Source organism: Anomalospiza imberbis, chromosome Z (assembly GCF_031753505.1).
Source record: "Anomalospiza imberbis isolate Cuckoo-Finch-1a 21T00152 chromosome Z, ASM3175350v1, whole genome shotgun sequence".
NCBI lineage: Eukaryota > Metazoa > Chordata > Aves > Passeriformes > Viduidae > Anomalospiza > Anomalospiza imberbis.
Window position 1 is genome coordinate 71038148 of NC_089721.1, and position 21506 is coordinate 71059653.

General features: G+C 38.4%; 1 long non-coding RNA gene across 3 annotated transcripts in view; it reads left to right on the forward strand.

Moving 5' to 3' along the window:
* Positions 1-21506, forward strand: part of LOC137464881 (uncharacterized) — a 37310-nt gene that overhangs the window by 4607 nt on the left and 11197 nt on the right. For 2 of the 3 annotated variants that reach the window (XR_010994462.1, XR_010994463.1), the window contains exons 1-3: positions 8594-8729; positions 13073-13144; positions 13816-13997. This is a non-coding gene — a long non-coding RNA (uncharacterized lncRNA). Of the gene's footprint in view, positions 1-8593; positions 8730-13072; positions 13145-13815; positions 13998-21506 lie in introns of those variants that run through there. The other variant, XR_010994464.1, reaches the window with a different exon arrangement.

Here is a 21506-nt window from a genome sequence, read left to right on the forward strand (position 1 = left end):
TAAAAACCCTAGCATTCTCTGCTATTCTGCCTCCCTAATTTACTTTATGGACTTTGTGAAGGCATTTTGTGAAAATTTAGCTTTTTTTTTTCAGAAGTTGTAGCCAAGATTATACAACTGTTATTTGAGAGCTAGGCCTGGCTTCAAATTAGCTGATCACCAAAGAAGATTACATAGCCTTGTACTTTAAAGGAGATTTAAAATCACTTGCTTAGGAGTCCCACAGTCCCACAGCCTTAGGAGGCCTTCCTTGAGAATCATGTTCATTCCACATAAAGCTAAAATATGGGTCATTTTCCAGCTTATGCTTGAATTTATGGCAAGCAAAGAAAGATGAGTTGTGGAGACAAAGTCCAAATCTGAACGTAATCTGTGATTTAGATCTGAAGGGGTCAGGACTAGGTCCTGTCTATACTAATGTATTCTTGTTGATCGACAAGAAGAATGATCCTACTGTTTTTCTTGATCTTGTTCTTGTAGCTGTGTTGTGTTTGGAAAAAAGTCCTGTCAAAGTCAGTGTCACAGAGATTATCCAGAATTTGTCCACAGAAATTCTACAGAAAACACAGGTGCGGGGGGGGGGGGGTGGGGGTGGTTATGCTGCTGTTTAGTGCCTTTTCTAATATGTATTAGTCCTTCCTCTGAGTAAAATCTGCCCTCAACAGTGTATTTTAATGGTTATCTTTTCTGGAGAAATTGCAAATAAATAAATTTAAAAATCCCACGGCAGTTTCTCTAAGCAGTGTGTCAGGGTTGCTGGCTCTTTCTGTTTGCGTACAGACATTTTATAACCTTCTTAATTTGACTGAGGAGACTAAAATGATAGGTTATCAGAAGAAAGTGAGTTTTTCTTGTTTCTAGTCATTGGATCTGCTTCTAGTGAAGGAGGAAAAGTCAATCTTTTATCTGAGTGCATATAAAGAGAGATCTTACAGGTTGTATTTGGTATGATGGGCTTGTGAGGAGGTTTTTTGGTGGTCATGATGGTCGGATGGCAAAACTATGTCCTGGTTATTCAGTGCAAGTACCTTAACTTTAGGACTTCCAAAGGGGCAGGGAATTTGTGAGATAATATTGACATGAGACTTGTGCTTACCACAAGTTCTGCTGTGCACAGGCTGTGCTTTCACTACAGAGGTACACAAAATTAATGAAGACATAAGTAACAAATAAAAAACCTTTTTCTTGACATGGAATATTTTGGTTTTTTAATATTTTTGTCTCAGAATATTGTGCTACAGGAAAACGTGATGAGTACTGAGAAGTGTAGAGTCCTTATGCAATGTTGTAAAAAGAGCTGGAGCTCACAGAACTAATCTAAATCCTACAAGTACCACAGACCTTCAAAATAACAATTTTGCATTGATCTAATTGGGAACAGGATTGTTCTGAAATTTGACTAGCAGTCAGTTCAAAACTCTATAAATTCTCCTTGGTGGTTTCAGAGTGATGTATAAGACTACTTTAATTTGAGCCCTGGAAATTATATATTTTATTTACTGACTGATATATTGGAATAAACCTGATCAAGTGAGGAATAACCTATACTTTTTTTTTTCCTAAGCTTGAAGTCACTGGAAGTTGGTCACTGCTTGGCTGTAACTGCAGTTTTAAATTTTTTACTGCTCTTTTACTGAGTTTGCTCCAAGCCTTGGGTTTTTTGTGTACGTCAGGAATCTGTGTCCCTGCTGCAGAATGCATTTTTCCCTTACTCCATGGCAAAAGGAGTAGGTTGGTTTCCAGCTTCTGATTGTGGTGTGGAACCTGTCTCACTTGGCTTCAGCCTCAGCATGGTGCTAGTAGCTGCCCACATCTGCCTGGAGTGGTTAGGGGCATGGGAATGTTATGACAAAATCCAAAAGATAGATCAGGAAGCATGAGAAAGCAGAAGGAACATCTTATATTCATGTGTGAGGGAATGATAAATTAGGTTCTGTTGGGTGTGTATATAAACATGTATAGATACTGTATATATAACACACTGTGTTTGGGTACAGCTATAAAAACATAAACAGCTAGGAAAGAAACTTGGATATTTCCTGTCAGAATCTTTCTTTGTGTGAAGGTATTCCTTTGCTGAAACTAAAACTAGAGAAATTCCCTGGGAAAATGTTTTAAATATCTCACCCAGACTTTCCCACTGGTGCTTTATATTGTTTGCAATGAAATCGTGCATCAATGTTTTAGAGAGCAGAAAATCTCAGAATCAGTGACTTCATGCCCTCTGCCCTCTTCTTACCTTTACAGGGAAGAAATAAAAGATGAATGTTACATGACAGGATCTCCTTTAGTTTGGCTGAGTTCCGTTTTCCTTCAAGATTACTTATTTTTAAGGCCTGTAAAAATGTCTCTGCTTCACAGCCATGATAACCAGGAGAGAACACACTGCCACCAGGACCTTCAGTGCCTCCAGGGCAAGTGCAGAGATCCTGTGGACCATCCCATGGCAGCTTAGGTCAGAGGATTTTGAGAGCTGTTCTTCCCTGAGAAGTAGCAATACATGTACTGCAACATGGTAGGACCCTCAGTTTAGTTTTTGTTTGTTTGGAGTTTTGTTGCACTGGTTGTTTTTGTTTATGTTTTACTTTTTATGGCTTTTGTTTTTTAATCAACTACCAAAACTATAAGGATTGTGCAAATAGTTTAAAGAGGAACATCTTATACAATGGCATATTGTCTCTCAAAATATATGTGTTTTTACCCTTCCACAAAAAAAGGACAGTGTGATTATTTTGTGTCTGCAAAATACTTGTATCTTATTTTCTCATCCCTGAAAAGATGTGAGGTGTTCATTTCATTATGAGTTTGAATTGTTACTCATTCTAGACAAGAGAAGTTGTTACGTGTATTATCTTTAGTCAGCTCTGTTTTCAGGTTTTGCTCCTATACCAGCTGCAAATAGGAATGGAGCCACAGAATAATATATATTATGTTAATTTTCTTTGTAACTTTGTACCTTTTCATAATTTTCTTTGTACCTAGCCAAATTCTGTTAGTTTCTTCCCTTTCCTAGGCTATATATTGATTTGGAGGACCAACAGAAGAGGTGAGGTCTGTATATGGAGCTTTTTTCTCAAGTCAGTTTCTCATAGAGAAGGAAGAATGCAGTTTGTGAGGTTGGCCTTTACATACTATTGTCTTCTAGCATGTGAAGGAATTGGTCTGTGGTCTGTGCAGCACCATCTGAAAGCCTCAGCTTCTGTCACCATCAGCTGGAGCAGGGAATACAAATGAGCTTTCCAAGAGGCAAAGGGGGAAGTGAGGAAGCAGTGAGGTAAATGCTAAAAAAATTAAATAGTAGGCGTCAGCTACCCGTGTTGGACTGGAACTAGTTAGAAGATGCTGACACAAAAGGGATGCTGGAAAGTAGGTGATCATAATGAGGAAATGGGTGAGGTGATCTCCCCAGCTGCTGCTGTGGAGAAAATCCATGCTGAAGGACCTCTGAAGGTCACCAATCCATCAAGACCCAACTAGCTTATAAATGGTGCTGACATTTCTATTGTGTGTGCAAATGTTGAAAATGTCAATTACTACAATGAGCACTACAATTTACTTGTGCAAACTGATAAAACACAATAGGGAATATCCAGTTAATATAATGGTTTAATGAAACCATCTAATGTAAAGAAGTCTTTCCACTCAAGACAGTAGTTGGATTAGGCACTTTCTCATACAGTGACAAAACAATAATATTAAGTGCTGTAAGAAAGGCTTTCTTAGGTGAAATGAAATTTGAATTGTAGTAGTTGTAGGTTTCCTTTAAATATTTTAGTACCTAATAAATATTCGAGCAACAATGTAGATGAATTTTAACAGAGTGTCTTGCTGGTACTACTCATGCTAATTTGCAAGATTTACAGCAATTACCATTCCTGAAAGCTAAAAAATAGTGAGTTATTTCATGAACACATAGAACAAGGCCTTTGAAAACATTTAACAGGACTCTTAAAATTAAATATTTGGCTCAGATATAATTTGGGATGGATAAAAAATAAAAGTGTACTGTCATTCCTGACATTCATAAAAATAAATTATTGTGTATTGTTTCCTTCTCTTTATTTCTGAATACAGATCAGTATGAGAGAAACTAGATACTGTCATTCTCTTCTTCCTGAGGGTGTTGAGAGTTTGCTCTGTGCACATCCAAGTAGCCAATTGACCCTGGAACCCAAGAAACCTCTTTCATAAGTTTGTTTGGAAAACCAGGAAGATTAGTCTCTGAAGATTGGAACTTTTTGTATTAAGAAATTTAATTCATTTTTTATTGCTTTTTTTCCATACATTCATTAGGCTATTTCATCTGCAGATATTCCAGCAGTTTCATATATGCAGGGATAGCACATGAGAAGGAGTTCATGGTGTCTCAGTTCAGAGTTAAAAACTAGATAGTAGTGAAATCAGTGAGAGAAAAATCTGTTGATTACTGAGAAAGGTCTTACTTACCACCAACATTTGTCTAGAAGTTCCTTGAGAGGATTTAAGTAAAATAATTTGTGTGTGCACTTCCCTCCGTCTGATGCTCATTCTCCTGTTGAGAATGACACTCATACATGTCTTTTCACATCATATGGGACTGGTTAAATATTGCTTTTTTCCCTGTCTCACTTAGGGATCTTATACTGACCACAGTAAGACTCTAACTCATAATATTTTTCTTTAATCATAAATCTGTATTTTTTAATTTGGTATTAAGCCTCTAGCATTATGTACTACCATACAAATTGTTCTCCCAAAGTGGTTAGAAATGTTTTGAAGATCAACAGGGAAAAAACTCTTCATAGTACTTCATGAACTGGAAGCTTATAGTTAAATAAATTCGTATCTTTAGAAGGTACAGAAGAGCTCTCTAAACTTCTCTCAGTATAAATCTATATAAGTTGAATTCTCTGCTAGTGTCATAGTCTTTGCTGATATTAGGGTTGTGGTTTTCCAAATTCAAAATGTTCTTTAATAATTTGAAGTTCAGATAGAGAATTAAAAATACAAAATGTAATAGCCTAGTCTACCCCCACAATTAAAAAGGAGGGAACAGATGAAAAGTGACAGTGTGTGGATTAAGCCATACACACATACATGATAACAGTGTGTGACATGTAGCTACGCTTGTGCAAATATAAGGATAAAAGTGATAAAATTTATCTCAGCCCCCGACTGTGGCCATGGGAATAGTTTAGTTGTACACTTTAGCCATTTTGTTCTTCAGGTGTTCAAGAAAAGTGTTTTGAGCTGCAAAGCAACAATTTCACAGGATGTCAGAAAATAAATTGCATGTTTTTGTTAAATTTGTGTATTTTTAATAGGAATATACTGATAAATATATAGAAATTGCAACTGGTAAATGCATAAAATGTTCAACAATCTCAGGCACTAATCCTCCCTGGAGAAGCCCTGGAGCTGCTGTGGGGCACAGCTGGGACCCCAAAGCCCCGTGCTGGGCCGAACCTAAACCCCTGTGCTGGGCTGAGCCCAGAGCCCGAAGCCCCGCGCTGGGCCGAGCCCAGCGTGGGCAGCAGGGCAGGGGGGATTCTGCCCCTCTGCCCCTCAGCTCAGAGCCCACCTGCAGAGCTGCCCCAGCCCTGGGCCAGCACAGGGAGCAGCTGGAGCTGCTGGAGCCAGGCCAGAGGAGGCTCCAGGATGAGCAGAGGGACGCAGCAGCTCTGCCGGCAGGAAAGGCTGGCACAGCTGCCATTGCTCACCTGGGCAGGAGAAGCTTTGGGCTGAGCTCAGGGTGGCCTTGCAGGGCCTGAAGGGGCTGCAGGAAAGATGGAGAGAGACAATTGCCGAGGGCTGGAGGGACGGGACACAGGGAACGGCTCCCAGGGCCACAGGGCAGGGCTGGATGGGACACTGGCAATCAGGAATTGTTCCCTGGCAGGGTGGGCAGGCCCTGGCACAGGGTGCCCAGAGCAGCTGGGGCTGCCCCTGGATCCCTGGCAGTGCCCGAGGCCAGGCTGGACACTGGGGCTGGGAGCAGCCTGGCACAGTGCAAGGTCCATGCTGCCATGGCTGGGGTGGAATGGGATGGGCTTTAAGGTCCCTTCCATCCTAAACCATCCTGGGATTTTATGAAAATATCTGGATACATTCCTATGTATTTCTGAACTTGATGATGTTCTTCAGAATTCTGCTTTCACAGCTAGGTGATATTACATGTCCACTTATATGTAATTGATAATAATATGAAAGCAGTTGGGTACTCCTTCATTTAGCTTGAAAATAGAGGTTGGTTTTTCTAAGAAAAGTTGAAGCTTGGAGACTATTTCCATTTGTATTCATTAGCTGTACTACTTGCAAAAAATCTTAAATGTAAGCTGTTTTGAATGTTGCTACATGAGCATGTACTGCCACAATCACAAAGAATTCCTAAATTTATGCATAATGTGCTACACTGGGATTTTGTAGAGGCTTTTTTCAGTTTATTTGGACTGTTGCTTTCCTTCTCATTTTGAAATCTATATGTATATATATACACACCACTGCTGTGTGTACACCTTTTCTTGCAGTTGTTTGCAAATGATACAGAACAAGCATCCCCAAAGCACATTTCAGTTGCAAGATGAAAGAGAGAATCTTGCTACTAAGTTTTTAAGTGGTAGAGAGACAGCTGAGTGGTGCTCTGGCTGTAAGCCATGGTCATGACTGCTTCTGGTCTAAACTTGAGTGTCTTCAGCATGACTGACCCCTGCAATTGCCAGATTTCATGGTCATGCCAACAACTTAGTTCAAAAGGACCAGTTGCCTGCTGTTCTCTTGCTTCACCCATTGGCAGGAAACTCTTTTTAGAAGCTGCTATAAGTAGACTTGAGATTTGAGGACAATTTTTGCCATGGTGTGCTGGAAGAACAGACAGTTCCAGGGTAGGAAGCAGAGTTTTTGCTCTTCTGGGGTGAAGAGAAGAGCTCAGTGCCTGGAGGCTCAGTATGTGTGGATGCTCTTTCATTTCAAAATCAAAATGTGTCTCAGTCAGCGTGAGATCTGTTTTGCCATCTGGATGGACAGCAGTTACTTTCTTTTTCTCACTCCCGACATGCAGAGAAGGCAGCACTGCACATAAAGTTGAGTTGATTTTTGTGTTTAAATTTAGTCACATTATGTGTGCAGTTATGCAGAAAAATAGAATCCAAATATTTTCTATATTGAATATTGAAATATTTTTAGTTTTGAAGTAAATCTGAACAGTTTTTCATTGGTTGTAAGGATTACTGAAAATGGGTGCAAAATAATGGATGTTAGGTAAGGAAATAAAACATGTTTTTTAGAATCAGTTTGAAATTATGTGAGACAGTATGTGTTTACATACCCTCAGCACATGAGAGAAGGGGCCATACTGGATACACATCCCACAAAAGACCATGATGATTGTCATGATGATGATGATGATGATGGGACTGCAGCATCTCTTTTATGAGGGAAGGCTGAGAGAGCTGGGATTGCTTAGCCTGCAGAAGAGAAGGTCCAGGGAGGAACTCTTGAAAGTAGAAATACCTGAACGGGGGACAAAGAGAAAGGAAGCCACACTCATTTTAGTGGTGCCCTGTGACAGGAAAGAAATTATATCAACTTAACAAATTGTAAAAGTATTCCTTAGCATTAATATAAAATAATGAATGTGTGTTATTTAGATACCTTAGTGATTTTTTGTTGCATGCCTACATTTCTCTAGTTTCATTTCAGAGCAGAATACCATGGGGTTACTATTGTAATATTTTTTACCTCAAATTAACAGGTGCTGTCAGTGTTAGTTGTTTTTTGGGGGGATTAATCAAGGTGAAAAAGTAGATGAGTTTCTGTAAGACTAGGAAACCGATCAGATTGACTAAATGGGGCAAGTACAGAAATAGATATGTTGGGAGAAAAATATTCCTGGTTCTGATAATTTCCCAACCAGGTACAAAATTGGTAAATGTTGGAGAAATTTCTTGGTCATTTTAACCTCTTTTAATTTTGTTTTGTATCTCAGCTTTTTTATCAGGAAGGAAGGGGAGGTAAAGAAACTGTCAGAGTGTGAGAGGCAATAAAAAATAAAACTCTTATAATGGAGAGGGAATTAATATTGAAGGCAATGGAGAAGATACTATCACCCAACTATCCTTAAATGACCAAATCCTTATTTGTATTTTTTTGTTTACTTAGCATTTACATATCACAGTTCTCAATAAAATTAAGTGTGACTGAATTGCCATTTCCAGCCTAAGCTTTAGGCAGAGGAAATTCAATTAACACCAAGGATAGAGGAAAAAGATAACAAATAATTATTGCCGTTCTTTTTACCTTTCTTTAAATGTAGATTTATGTTCTGTGAAACTAGATGTCAAAGAAAGATGCTGGACACTTGAGGATCTTGTAAATAATGTCTCCAGCTGGTTTGGCTGATTTGTGTTAAATAAATTAAGCTTTTCAATTTTATAATTGTAATGTCTCCTTTTTTGCTAATTTATTGAAATGATGCTCTTTTTTGCTTTACACATTTTTAAAGCTGTTATTTATGGTTTAAATATTTTCAACATCATGTTTATGTCTTTATGTTTTGTAGACCAACTTTGCTGTCTTAGCATGACATTGATAATATACATTGGACTGGCTTTGAATGAATTAAAAAATAAACAAAAGACTAGAAAATGAGATCCGGCACAGCATGAAAAGGAAGCTTTTCTTGAGGAAGGCAAGAAAAATGAGAAAATAGAAAAAAGACAGATTATTTCAGCTGGAGGGAAGACATCAAAACTGTTAGTACAAAATGTAATTGCCCCATGACACAAATAATCTGTTTTTAAAGATGTGACAAAAATTACTGGCATGAAGAAGCATTCACATGTTCTGCCATATCCTTATGGATGTTTGCTTTCTCAAGAGTGTGTGCTACTGACATTCTTACATTTGGCACTAAGTATAAAATTTTCCATTGTTATAAACTTATTAAAACCATGCTTGTGCATAAACTGGAGTAAAGGCATAGATGATCTGCAAAGTCATTAAGAATTTCACTAATTTATTTGCAAAAATAAATATTGGCAGTGAGATCTGTGTACTCTGCAATCTGAATGGGGTCTTGGAGGCTTCACAAATGTAGCAAAGGTTTTGTTTGGTTTGCTAGGCTTTTTTTGTGGGTTATTTTTTTTTTTGTTGTTTTGTTTTGTTTTTTCAAGTGAGGAAAGAAATGTTATCAGGTTGTCTGCAAAATGTGCCCAGAAATCTGATAACTCATTCAATATATGCAGGGCAAATTTCTGGTTATCCCTTAGTTTAGGACTCTGAACCTTCAGAGGATTTTTCTGACACCAAGGGAATTTTGGCAGATTAAGAGATGAAAATTGATTGCAAGTGTAGAGATAACTATTAATTACTCTCCTTTTTTTTTTTTTTATTTTTTTTATGTCAAGTAATCCTATCAGCAAATGTTGGAGACAATAAACTGCAAGTCCTGGACCCTTTTGTGATGAGGAATGATGGGATTTTTGCCAGGAAGATCTTATCCCAAACACTAATTTTCTGAGAGGTCTCTAGGACCTAATTTTAGAGGTGATTCCTTGGATTTCCAATATTACTTGCAGATTAATTTCCTTAATTTCAATTGGTAACTTCCTGTCAGCAAGCACGATTTATTGCCATAATGTTAATAGCCAAAGAAATTAAGAAAAGTAAACTAACATTAAAAATATATTTTACATATTACAGAGGATAAAGATTTGAGGTGGAATCCTTGATCCCCTATCAGTGGGACAGGCAGCCAGTAGGATTGTTCATCAGTTTAATTTCTGATCCTTTCAGTGGTGTGATTTCGGGTGATGCCTGTTCGCTTACCTGGGTGCCTGAGGAAGTGACAGCGATACTAAACAGCTCAGGCAATGCTCTGGAAATGTGTTCCATGGTGTGTGACTGGTGGTGTCTGCTTGGGCAGCATCATGTAGGTAAGATTAGTTGGTTGCATGGCATCTGCATTATATTTTGTTTCATGATAGGAGAAGGTTGACTTTACAATTTTAACGCTTTGCTGAGTGAGACATGGCCAGGAATGATGCTCTTTCATCAGCTACACTGGGAGAAAAGGAAGGGAGGAAGGAAAAGCAATGGGTTTAATGGGTTTGGAAACCAGTCTCAATATTTCATGCTTTCCCCCCTGCAAAGGGGAGATGTGGATGCACGTGTTATGGAGCTTAAATGAGATTGCTGGGAAATAAGTGAATGCTGCTTTGCAGAGAATGCTTCCTTGCCATCAGTATAAGTCATGCATGGAATCACAGAAGTCTGTCTCTGTTAGCGGCAGTGATTCTCAGAGAGGGGGAATATCACAAATGGGACAATTGCAATTATCTGGAGACATTTCCCACCCTGGCCCCAGCTTTAGTTTTTTTTCAGGAATATGTTCTCTGTCAGCCTAAAAAAATTAGTTAATCCTTGTCCTAAACATAACAACAATAACAAAAACCAAAACAACAACAGTAAGAATATAGTTTATTTCTTCTCCACTCATGTGCACAGAGCATCTATGTCTTGCACAGATTCATTTCTATGAAGGTGTTTGCTGTCTTTCTCCTTCCTTTCTGGAGAATTTACTTGGGAGCAGAAGATGGGATTGGTTCTATTCCATGCTGCCACACTATTGAGGATGATCTTGGGCAGCACTGGAGGAAGGGAGGCAAACAGGATAATTCTCTGGCATGCAGGGAATTGTTTCTGCTGTTATTCCTAAAGAGTCTGAGTATTAAAAGCAAGAAGATTTCCACTGCAGACAAGATCTGAACTAAATTGATGTGGAGCTCTGCAAAGACACAGAGAGTTTGGTTTGGAACATTTAAGCAAGGATCTAACATTTTCATTCACAATAAAGATTCAGATTCCTAAAACACCAAATCAATCATTAGACATAAATCACCTGGATACTTCTCAGTTCTTGACATCCATGGTTGCTGTAGTTTGAGTAGACATCCCGACTCAGGGTGTCCCAAAAATTATAAAAGAAAAATAAAATTTGGTAATTATTTAAAAGAAAAAAAAAAAAAACCAAGAAAATTAAAATTGTGCTGGTTTCATTGCATTACAGTCTTTTTTTTTCTTATCTGAAGCCTCTTGTAACCTTTTGTTTTGTCACTGCTTGGGAATTAACAAGATCTCTAAAGAGAGATCACTTAGGGTGCCATCTAATTGCAGGCCCTCTGTTTTAACAACTGTAAAAGGTTTTAGGAGCATGTTAACAAAGTTTTGTATGAGAATTCATTTTCCCTGCTGTGGGGCAAGGAGGTGCCTTAGGAGGTCTCTAAGACTTCTTCCATTTGTCTTCCTCTATTCTGTGATTTATGAAGCAGTGACTCATTTCTTTGTCCCTCCTGACTGGCTTTAAAACTCAGAATCCTTTTCAGGATGCTGTGATTTCTTATCTCACCCCTTGCAGGACTGTGTTCCTGCCAGGTTTGTGGAAGAGCTTGCCATTGGTCCCTGGGCTTTTGCAGTGTACAGTATTTGCTTGAGAGAAAAGCAAGTGGAAGAAAAAATATAAACAAGTTAAACACAACTAACTCACTGGAAAGTACCCGTTGGTTACTTGAGATCTTAAAATCAGATTTTCCTCAGTTCTCAGTTATGTAGTGGGGCATTTTATCTGTTCTTGAGTGAGCCTCAGCCAAGTGTTTGTGTCTTCATGGGACCAAGGAGAGCTCTGTGAAGACACTAATTTGGTCTCAGAATTATGTTTATTAGCCAGGTGTAGTGCTTGAGCTAATAAGCCATCCTTTCATTAGGAGATAGCTTTTTTACTTCTGCATAGTGACAAATTGAAATAAGGTAGTGCTATTCAGCTCTGGATCTTAAAACACCTTCATATTTTTGTTTTTTAGGCTTATTGATTGTAAACAAAAGCATAAATAATTTTACAGTGGAGCAAAAGGAAATATCCAGATTTATTTATGGAAATGGCTGTACCAGCTGTAGGTGCACTGTGGGTTCTCTGCTTGTTTTTTCTGCCTCTGTTGAGGTTGGGATTAAAGGCACTTGAGATGACAGTTCGTGTTCAGCTCAGGTGTTTATTGTTTCTTATCTATGCTACAGCCTCACAACTGTGAGTTCTGCAGTCCTTCATTAGCCAGGCACAAAATGGCTAACTATCTCTTGTTACAAGGTCTTTTAAGGCTAAATTATCCAACCAAGAAATGACACCTAAATTATTTTCCCTTTTAACCCAATAAATGATCCCTCTAAGCCCTCACTGTGGACTTTTCTGTCCAATTACAAAATACCACACAAACCCATGAAGAAGAAGGAAGAAGAAGGTAAAGAAGAACAACCTGCCTCCTCCCTAAAATGTCCATCTTGCTTCATATTTATTTCTATATTCTAAAACCTCAAAGTCTAAGTTTTCCACCCTGTGATGTTATACACTTGAAACCAACTACACACCCATAATCCCAGTGCTGTTAATCAATTTTGGAAACCTTCTTCACAGCCTCAGGTCAAATGCAGTGTTCTCTTGTGGGTCTGTGCTTTTCAGCACAGGAAGTTTAAAATTCTCAGTATCCAAGATTCCAACAGTGCACCTTCCAGCTACAGCACATGTGCATCTTTCCCTGATTTTGTTTTCTCGTTCTGGCTCTAAGACAGTGGAGAGTAAAAAAGTGTGGATACATTTTTAGGGAGCAAGAATAACACTTTTTAAACCGGGGTTCTCATCTGTGTTGGAGGGGTGGACTGATGAATCTAAACCAGTTCATATGAAGGCTGGTTTTGTTCATTTAAAGTCTGAGATGCTCACAGATTTGTAGGTGAATTCTTACTACACCACCACAGTGTAGTGGTGCAGTAAGAATTCCACACTTGCAGTCACTGGCTGTGGCCCAGCTGCATTCAGTCAGCTTTTGGTGAGTTAATTCATTTGGTGTTCTTACTGATGATGTCAGAAATGCTAAATAGAACTTTTACTTTACTACTTCTTTTGGCTGTAGCACAACTTAAAAGCAGCAGTCTATAACTCTGTTGCTGTGCATTTTTCTGCCTGTGGGTTTCTGAGATGACAGATGTGCAGGAGGCTCAGGAAAGTTTCCTGCTCATTCTCTAACTCAGCTCTTTATGTGATGTACAGATGGTCTGCTTGTGTGTGATCAAATATATGCAGACATTTCATGAAGGCAATGGATCATGTCCATATTTTCAGGTAAGTCATGTACTCTTAAACCTTTCAGTGCTGGGAGATTTTCTTGTAAAGTAAGTGGAACCTGAATTTAGCAGCAGTCTGAGCTGACTTGTGTGCTGCCTCACATTTGTACCAGGCATGACTTTAACTTACACTGCCCCTTTTGGTGTCCTGCTCTATCCCTTTCTAAACAGAGCATGGTTGAGGTCCTTTTGTAATTCAGATTATCCCTTCCCATCAGTGGCAGTATCTCCTAATTCTAAGACACATCTTTGCAACTGGAAGTGAGCTGGGGGAAGTTGAAGAACCCAACCTGTACTTCAATAAGGTTGTACCAATGGATCTGTATCAGTAACAGCCTCTGGCACAGCTGTGGGGCTTTGTAGCTGGACAGAAAGTTGGAACTCTCAGCTGAATATTGCAGCAGATTTCTGCAAAACATGGTCAGGAGCAAGATGGAACTGACCTCCAACACTGATATTTTGCAGTGATCCGAGCAAAAAAATATGGTTTATATTTACCTTGATACTGTGTTGGGAGTAGTGCCAGACCACAATATCAGAGAGCCATAGGCATCTCTTTAACCCCATCCTGCCAACTTTCAGCTTCCCTGGTTACTTTTTTCTTAGTTAAAAGAATGAATGAACCCTCTGAGAAGCCAGATATCAAACACTGTCTTTCTCTTCCTACAGACAAACCTGGGCTGACCCATTCACCAAATGTTGCCTTTGTTTTAAGTGTATGCCAGGCAGAATTTTCTGATGCAGCTGTTAACAAGTTTTCACATTTCTATAGTTTCCCTCCTGAACAAATGCATTCCTCTTCACTATAATCTTTCCCTGGCTTCACATTTTGTATTTTCAAGGACATAGAGGTAAGTGCTTGTCTGGTTTTTCTTTTGTTCTCTTTTGTTCTCCTGAAAGGAAGGATTGTCAGTTCTTTGTATCACTGCAATGCTACATCTGATGCTGCCAGCAAGAAACAGAAAGGTGAATTGAAAGGTACCTGTAGAGTTTGGGTGATCACTATGAACAGATTTTCTGCTTGGAATGTCACACTGATCTTTTGGGTCAAAGTTTTTTCTTCCAAATGTGTGATGAGGTCGGAATTCTGCAGGCAGCATTTGTTAAGAGCTGCTGTTAACCTGTGCTGCTTCTGCCCAGTTTCCAGAAAGCATACAGGGTCAGAAGTTGCAGTGCAGGACTGTCGTGTCTTTTAAAACAACATTAATTCTCCCTAGTGTATCATGAGTACCTTTCTCTTGCCTCCTGACTCCTACCCCTCCTGTTAGTGCAGTAGGTGTTTTTATTTCTCTGTGGAGTGCTTTCCAAGTCACTGTTTTTGTCACTTGGTAGCTGCTAAAAAACCTGGAATTTCTAACACTGCTTCTGGCTTTTCATAAACACATTCTCAGAGACACTTGTCACTCAGGTGACACTTGAATGTCACCCTATTAGTTATGTTTTTAGTGATTAACATAAATAAAAACTATGGGGTCTTTGTTGTGATATCTATTTTGAAAGGAAAATATAATTAAAAGGGAAGATACAAAGAAATATTAAGAAAAGAGGATTTTCTCATAAAGTGTGTGTGTGCATCTATTTTTATCTCTAGACAATGAGGAAAAGCTGTTGTCATTCCTGATCACAGGTATGTAGCTATGTTGGTATTTGTGTGCTCTTGTAGTACAGAAAGAAACTTGCTTTCCATTTTAGTGCTAGAAAAACAGTTATTGATCACAGAGTGAGTGGGACTTTAGATGATAATAGAAATCTGTAAAACTGAATGATGAGGATAGGTGAAAAGGATATTTTGAGATAAAGGATGAAAATAGGCTTTCAGAAAAGCATCCAGTTCTTTTTTCTGGCTAATTTCAGACATTGCCTGGACAAGAATCATGTGCTGGGCTGCAATCAGTGAGAGTAGAAAGATGGGGGATGTGGTTCTCCCCCTCTGCTCTTCTTTTGTGAGACCCCACTGGCAGTGTTGCCCTGGAGTCCCAACATACAGAGGACATGGAGATGCTGGAGCCAGGCCATAGGAATCCACAGGCATGCTCTGAGGGCTGGAGGTCCTCTGCTCTTACTGGACTTAGACTGGGAGACCTCAGAGTGTTCCTGGAGAAGGCTCCAGGGAGAGCTCAGAGACCCTTCCAGGGCCTGAAGGGGCTGCAGGAAAGATGGAGAGGGACTGGGGACAAGGGCTGGAGGGACAGGACACAGGGAACGGCTCCCACTGCCACAGGGCAGGGCTGGATGGGACATTGGCAATCAGGAATTGTTCCCTGGCAGGGTGGGCAGGCCCTGGCACAGGGTGCCCAGAGCAGCTGGGGCTGCCCCTGGCATAATGGGAGGTGTCCCTGCCATGGCTGGGGTGGCACTGGATGGGCTTTAAGGTCCCTCCCAAACCAAACCATTCTGGGATTCCATTTTTCTATGTATAAAATTCTCTAATCATCTCTTTGAATCAATTATACTCTTGACTGCTTTGAAAATTTGGTCTGAAGCCAAAATCAAATAGTTTTATTAAAACCACAAGAATTCTATAATTCTGTTTATCAGTTCTGAAATGTTGATATCTAAAGTCAATTTTGAAAGAGTGAAAGCTTTTATTAGGTCCTCATCTTCATTTTCCAGCTGATTTTAAGAAGACTGACTTTAGGAATGAATTATTATCCATGATGATGATGATGATGATGATGGTGATTATTCATTGGTCTGGGCCTCTCAGTTGTTTCCTGTGGTCTTTTGCAGCCCTGTGCATTCCCAAGTAAATATGAGCAATATCTTCTATGCACTTAGTTTTAGTGGAGAAGGAAAACAGATACATTGTTTGAAATTCCAACTGGATCCACTCTATTGATCCAGGTAAAACCTGGTGGTCAAGAGCACAGTTCACTGTTTTCTCTCACATTCTCAATTCTGACTTTATTGCTGTTTTCTAAAATTATATTACAGATGGAATAATGTCAAAAAAAAGCTTTTCTCATGTGCTGTCTCTCCAAAAAATTAATTACAAAATGTTTAAGCTTCAGACTTTTGTATGGTTTCAGGGTTGTAAAGTTGTTTGAAAACTTCTCCTGGAGGTGTGCTTACTTAGTATTTTTTCCTGCTGGGTATAGCATGATGGATCGCAAAGTCAAAAGTTTGCAGGTGTTACCGCTTCTATTTTTTAAAAAAAAATTCAATATAGGTTTGGTGTTCTTTTTTTTTTTCTTTTTTACGAAGATCTTTGTATCATGCAAAAGCCCATCACAAGTTTGTACCAGTACCCAAAATAGAAAGAAGGCTTGCTTGAAGATGTAGATAGGTGTGTGCAGGGGAGTACAAATGCACATAATGTCCTTTTACAGTTTAAAATTATCCACGTTAGATGTATTTTACTTTCTCATGCTGTTGACCTTCTTCTGCCTTAGGAATCACAACTGGGTATTCCAATGAACCATTAAAGGATAACATTTTTTTATTTTTACCATCTTGTGTTGATGCTGTGTTGGCTCTCTTGGTATCACATTCTGTTTGGTGTTTTTCCTTGTGCTCCCCATATTTTACACCTAAAAATGATGTAAAAGTGGGAGAGAAAGTAGAGACAGCAGTGAGTGTGGAGTTGGAACTATGGAATAAGTTACTGGGAAGGAGATAGGGAGAAAGGGAGATAAATAAGCTAGAGAGATACAGATTTAAAATCTATTAAATACAGATGCAGCTGTGATGAAGACTAAATAAAAAGCTGGCACTTAAACTGCCTCAGCAGGCTACAGGACAGCTCATTTTTGATCCTAGATGTGGCATACTTTCTAAAGTCTGGAGATAAACTGCTGTGCAATTTTTTTTTTTCTCTAATGATTTCTTTCAAGTTTGCTCAGGGTCTTATGTAGAAGTCACTGCTTGGCATGACATGTTTTTAGATACTACCTGAATGGCTGGAGTGGGACTTCAGTGATTTTTGTGGCTCCCATCCAGCTCAGGATATTCTATGATTTTGTAAATTTTCACCGTGTTTGAAAGTGGAGACATGAAAAACAAACTACAGCCTGTCCCCATTTTTTTAACAAGAAAAAAGCAAATAAATTGAAGCTCAGAGAAGTAAAATGACTTTTCTTTCCATTGGTTAAAAGGAATGTTTTGCCTAGTGTTCTCATGCTGCCATGCGTTGAAAGATTACCTCTCTTAATTTCAGGTTCAATTCTTGAGTGGTATGATTAAAAAAGTATTGAACTAAGAATCTCTTGACAGTTTCTGATAGTTTCAGTGCTACCTTTTCATCCCAGTGTACCTGAAAACTCTCAGATCTCAGATGTTTTGCTTTCAAAGTGTATGTTTTCACCTTAAGAAAAAATTTCCAGTGTTAATCTTGCATTATCACATCCTAATCAGGGAGTATTGTGAAAGATATGCCGAGGTGTTGTTTTATTTTTTATTTTTTAAAAATACAGGTAAGATTTTATGTTAATTTTCCAGTTGTAAATTTACTGAAGTCCTGCTTTGAAGGTATGTGATTGCTTAGTAGTCCTGTCAGGTATGAAGTGAATGAAAACCATTAATTACTTGTTCTCTTTGTGATGCAGTTTTCTCTCAAAAAAACAACATATTTCTCAAATCCATATATACATATATACATATATGCATAGATGTATACATATATACATATACATACATACATATATATATATGTATATATATCTTAAGGATGTAAAGAAATGTACCCTGCCTTCATAAAGCACATGCATCTAAGCATGTGTAAAATCAAACATTACAGCAAAATATCTATTTTCATTAGGTTAATGAAATGCTGCATCGTATCCTGGTATTAGGAGAGAAGTGTTCCCTAAAGTAAAGTTCATACTTGTTGGGATTTTGGTGGGGATTTATCAGGCAAAGTCCTCTGAACAAGTGTATGAAATTGATGTCTGCCTGACTGAAGAGGGCAGTGGTGCCTAATTTGACAGAATCTCCTCATTTTCAACCAAATGCATTTTATTTTTCACTAGATTTCCTTTGATAGATAACCTGAAATTCTTTTATTACTCTTTAAGAAATGCTTTATGCAATTACACTCCAGAAAATTGTACGTCTGTATATTATCTCATAGGAAATATCAAGGTTTGAACCACGGATGCATCAGTGTTCCTGAGATTGACTGGAAAGTCTGAAATGACTTTAAAACCCTGCTGGGTTTTTTTTGTTATTGTGCTCTGAATCAGTTATAGACTTCTACTTTTGCTTCTTTAGAATTTTTATCAAAATTTCAAACTGTAAGTCAAACAACTGAAGTAATTCTAGGCACAGTATGAAAACTGATGATTTTGTGCCTTTGTTTCTTGAATACTCAAATATAATTGTCTTATCTAGTTCCATTAATATCTTTCAATGTAGACACTTAAAACTGTAAACATTCAGAATCATGAAGCAATTCTCAAACTCATGACCAGAAAGAATGAAATATGGAAGGAAAGAGTTTCTTTCTCCCTAGAAGAATACCTAAGATTAGAAGCTTACCTATTGTTAGGAAAAGTAAAGAGAATGAGTAAGAGCAAAGAAAAACACTTTCTCCCAGGATTATTCTCTTGCCAACATTTTGCTACTTACCGCCTTTGTGTATCAGGCAATTTGCTAGAACTCTTGAGGTATTAATTACATTAACTGAAATGGTTTTTCTTTGGGTTTCTGTGGGAGTCTTTGAATACATGTGCTTCTTTTGACCCAAGTAATGCATTTTAACTGTACTACTAACGAGGTGATGGCAGAATATTCTAAATCAATTTGGAAAAGGTTTTTGTCAGATAAGCCAAGTTGGCAACTTGTTTGAAGTTCCTATAATTAAAGCATATATCTTAGCTGAAATTCTGTTCAGCCTGTTGATTATATTTTCAAACAGCTAGCCAAACTGAAAAACAACCAACAAACCAAAACCAAAAAAATCTTCAGAGATCAGGCTAAAACTATTGATGTCTCCATGAAGCATTTCTAATTAGCTGGCCTCATGATGAACTGAGGTTGTTAAGTGCATGGGTTTTGACAGTGAATGGTCTGTGACTTTCAATTTTACCTTGTGTGGTTTTATTTTTTTCCTGGGGTAAAGGAAATAACCTCAACTGAAAGTGAATTAATGGGCTGAGTGCTGTTCCTCTTATAGGTTGGCCCGGTGATGGCAGGAGAGATCAGAGTTATGGAAGGTGGAAACAGAAATGCTCCCTGTAGCTGTTGTGTGTTGATTTTTAATCTGAAGCTCTGAAGCTTGTGAAGGGAAGTTTCCTAGCCTTTCTGCATTTTTCTTGCAGGGAGGGTGGGTGGTATGTGTTTAAATTCTCCATGTTTTTTGACAGAACAGATGCCTGTCCTTGCAGAAAAAATGAATTGGAAAGAGACAGTTGAAAAATGCATGCATGTGGTATTTTTTTTTATCCTTGAAACCTAAAATACACTTCTGAAGTCCTGAGGTCCAATCATTTGAGTACCCTGGACTAATTTTCATTATTTCTTTTGAATGACAAATTCAGATAATTAGTGCTTTAACAAGCCACGTTTTGAAAGAAGTATAGCACTTAATCTGTCATAAAGGAACTTTAGTGTTGTTTGCTGTATCGTGTGAATTTGTTTATTTTTGTGATGGACAGTGGATGAGTTCAGTGTACAAAGGGATGGTTATTAAAGAGTAGGATCAGCAATAAAAATGGATGTATATAATCCAGAAACTTCACATTCACGTCACTTGCGATGAGTTTTCCTTTCAACTGTGCTCTTCTTCTTTTTGTTTTTAGAAGAAAAAGTGAAAATGAATGACTTGATGCTTAGACCTGAAAATGCATAGCACTTTTAGTCTCTGCTCTGATAAATACACCCATGATAAAGAACCATTCCTTTAAATACAGTTTTTGTGTTACTGAAATAGGATTTTACTTCACTATTTAGTAAGAGAAGCCACAGTAGTTGCAACAGCTTCATCACCATGGTGGCAGCTAATAACTTGGGACTGAGAAAATAAAACTCTCCACTTCTTTATTCAAAATGAACACTCCTGTCCTTGAGCAAGGCAACACAAAATACTTAAAGGAGAAAGAGGCAGCTTGGCTTCATCATCAGACAAACATTTTTTTTTCCCCCAGATACTTTGAGACAGTCAAATTTTTGCTTGGATTTTTGTAGTTCCTGCAAGGGGTAATTGTGTACTTAGGGCTTATTTTCATCCTCTCTCTTGCTAGAACCATGTTTAAGCTCTGTCTAATCTGCTGTAAGATGATGATGACCAAATTTAACCCAGTAATGTTTCATGGATTGATACAAAAACGATGTGAAGTGTTTGGTGGGTGTTTTGCTATTTCACTTGATCCTGAGGAAGTCTGAGCTGGGTAAAGAGAAGGGATGCAAATGGGTTTTCCTTGCTTTGGTTCTGACCTGCTTAGCTGCTCTTGCATGGAACTGTTTTGAGTTCAGATTTCTCCAAGTTTGGACCAGGATGAGATTATTTTCTCTTTTCCTGAAGAAGTCATACTGGCAGATCAAATGCTGGTAGTACCAGACTTGCATGTTTAGTAACAAATATATCCAACTTTAGCTGTAGCACCTCCAATGTTTTGGTTTGGACAAAGTGAGCAGAGAAATCCATATGAGACACACTGAAAAGTAGTTTTTTTTTTTTTTTTTTTTTTGAATCTTTCTTTTTTTCATTATTAATCTTCCTCTATACAGACTTTCCCAACAGCATTATTCCTCAGTGAGTGAGGCCACTCACTGCTGCTTAATGGGCTTTCAAAACAGCTAATACATTAAATAAAATTTTCTATATACTTTGGCTTTTTTATATCATCTGTGAAGTGCTTTTGGATAACCCATAGTCTGCAATGGGCAACACTCACCAAAATCCCTGCCTTTGGAATGATCTGTATCTTTGCAAGTGGGCAATGAATGATTTATAGATTTCAATGAATATTTATAGATTTGTAGGAAACCAAGTCTATCAATAAGGTAAGTGATCCCTTTTTAGGTGGGAAAGCCTTGAAAGACCTGAAGCTTCATGGCAAATTTTGGAGGGAATTATACTTCCTTGGGCATGGGAAAGCACTGGGAGAGCAGCTTCTGCGCTGGGAACATCTCATCTCTTTTGAGGCCTGAGCCTTCCCTCAAAACATCATTTTTCTCTGTGTGCTGTTGCCATGGCTCCTAATGAGAGAATGATATCAAATGGCTTTGATGACAGATAGCAAATATGTCCTGCTAATCCACTCCAGGGGCAAAATTGTTTACTGAGAATTTCTTAATCTCTGGAACTAAGTGAATATGTTCAGGGACAGCAAATAACTTAAACATGCTGACAGAAGAAATGTGATCACGATCAGCTCAAAAGAGGGTTTCTGCCAGTTTTGCCTGATATTCCTAATGGGTAT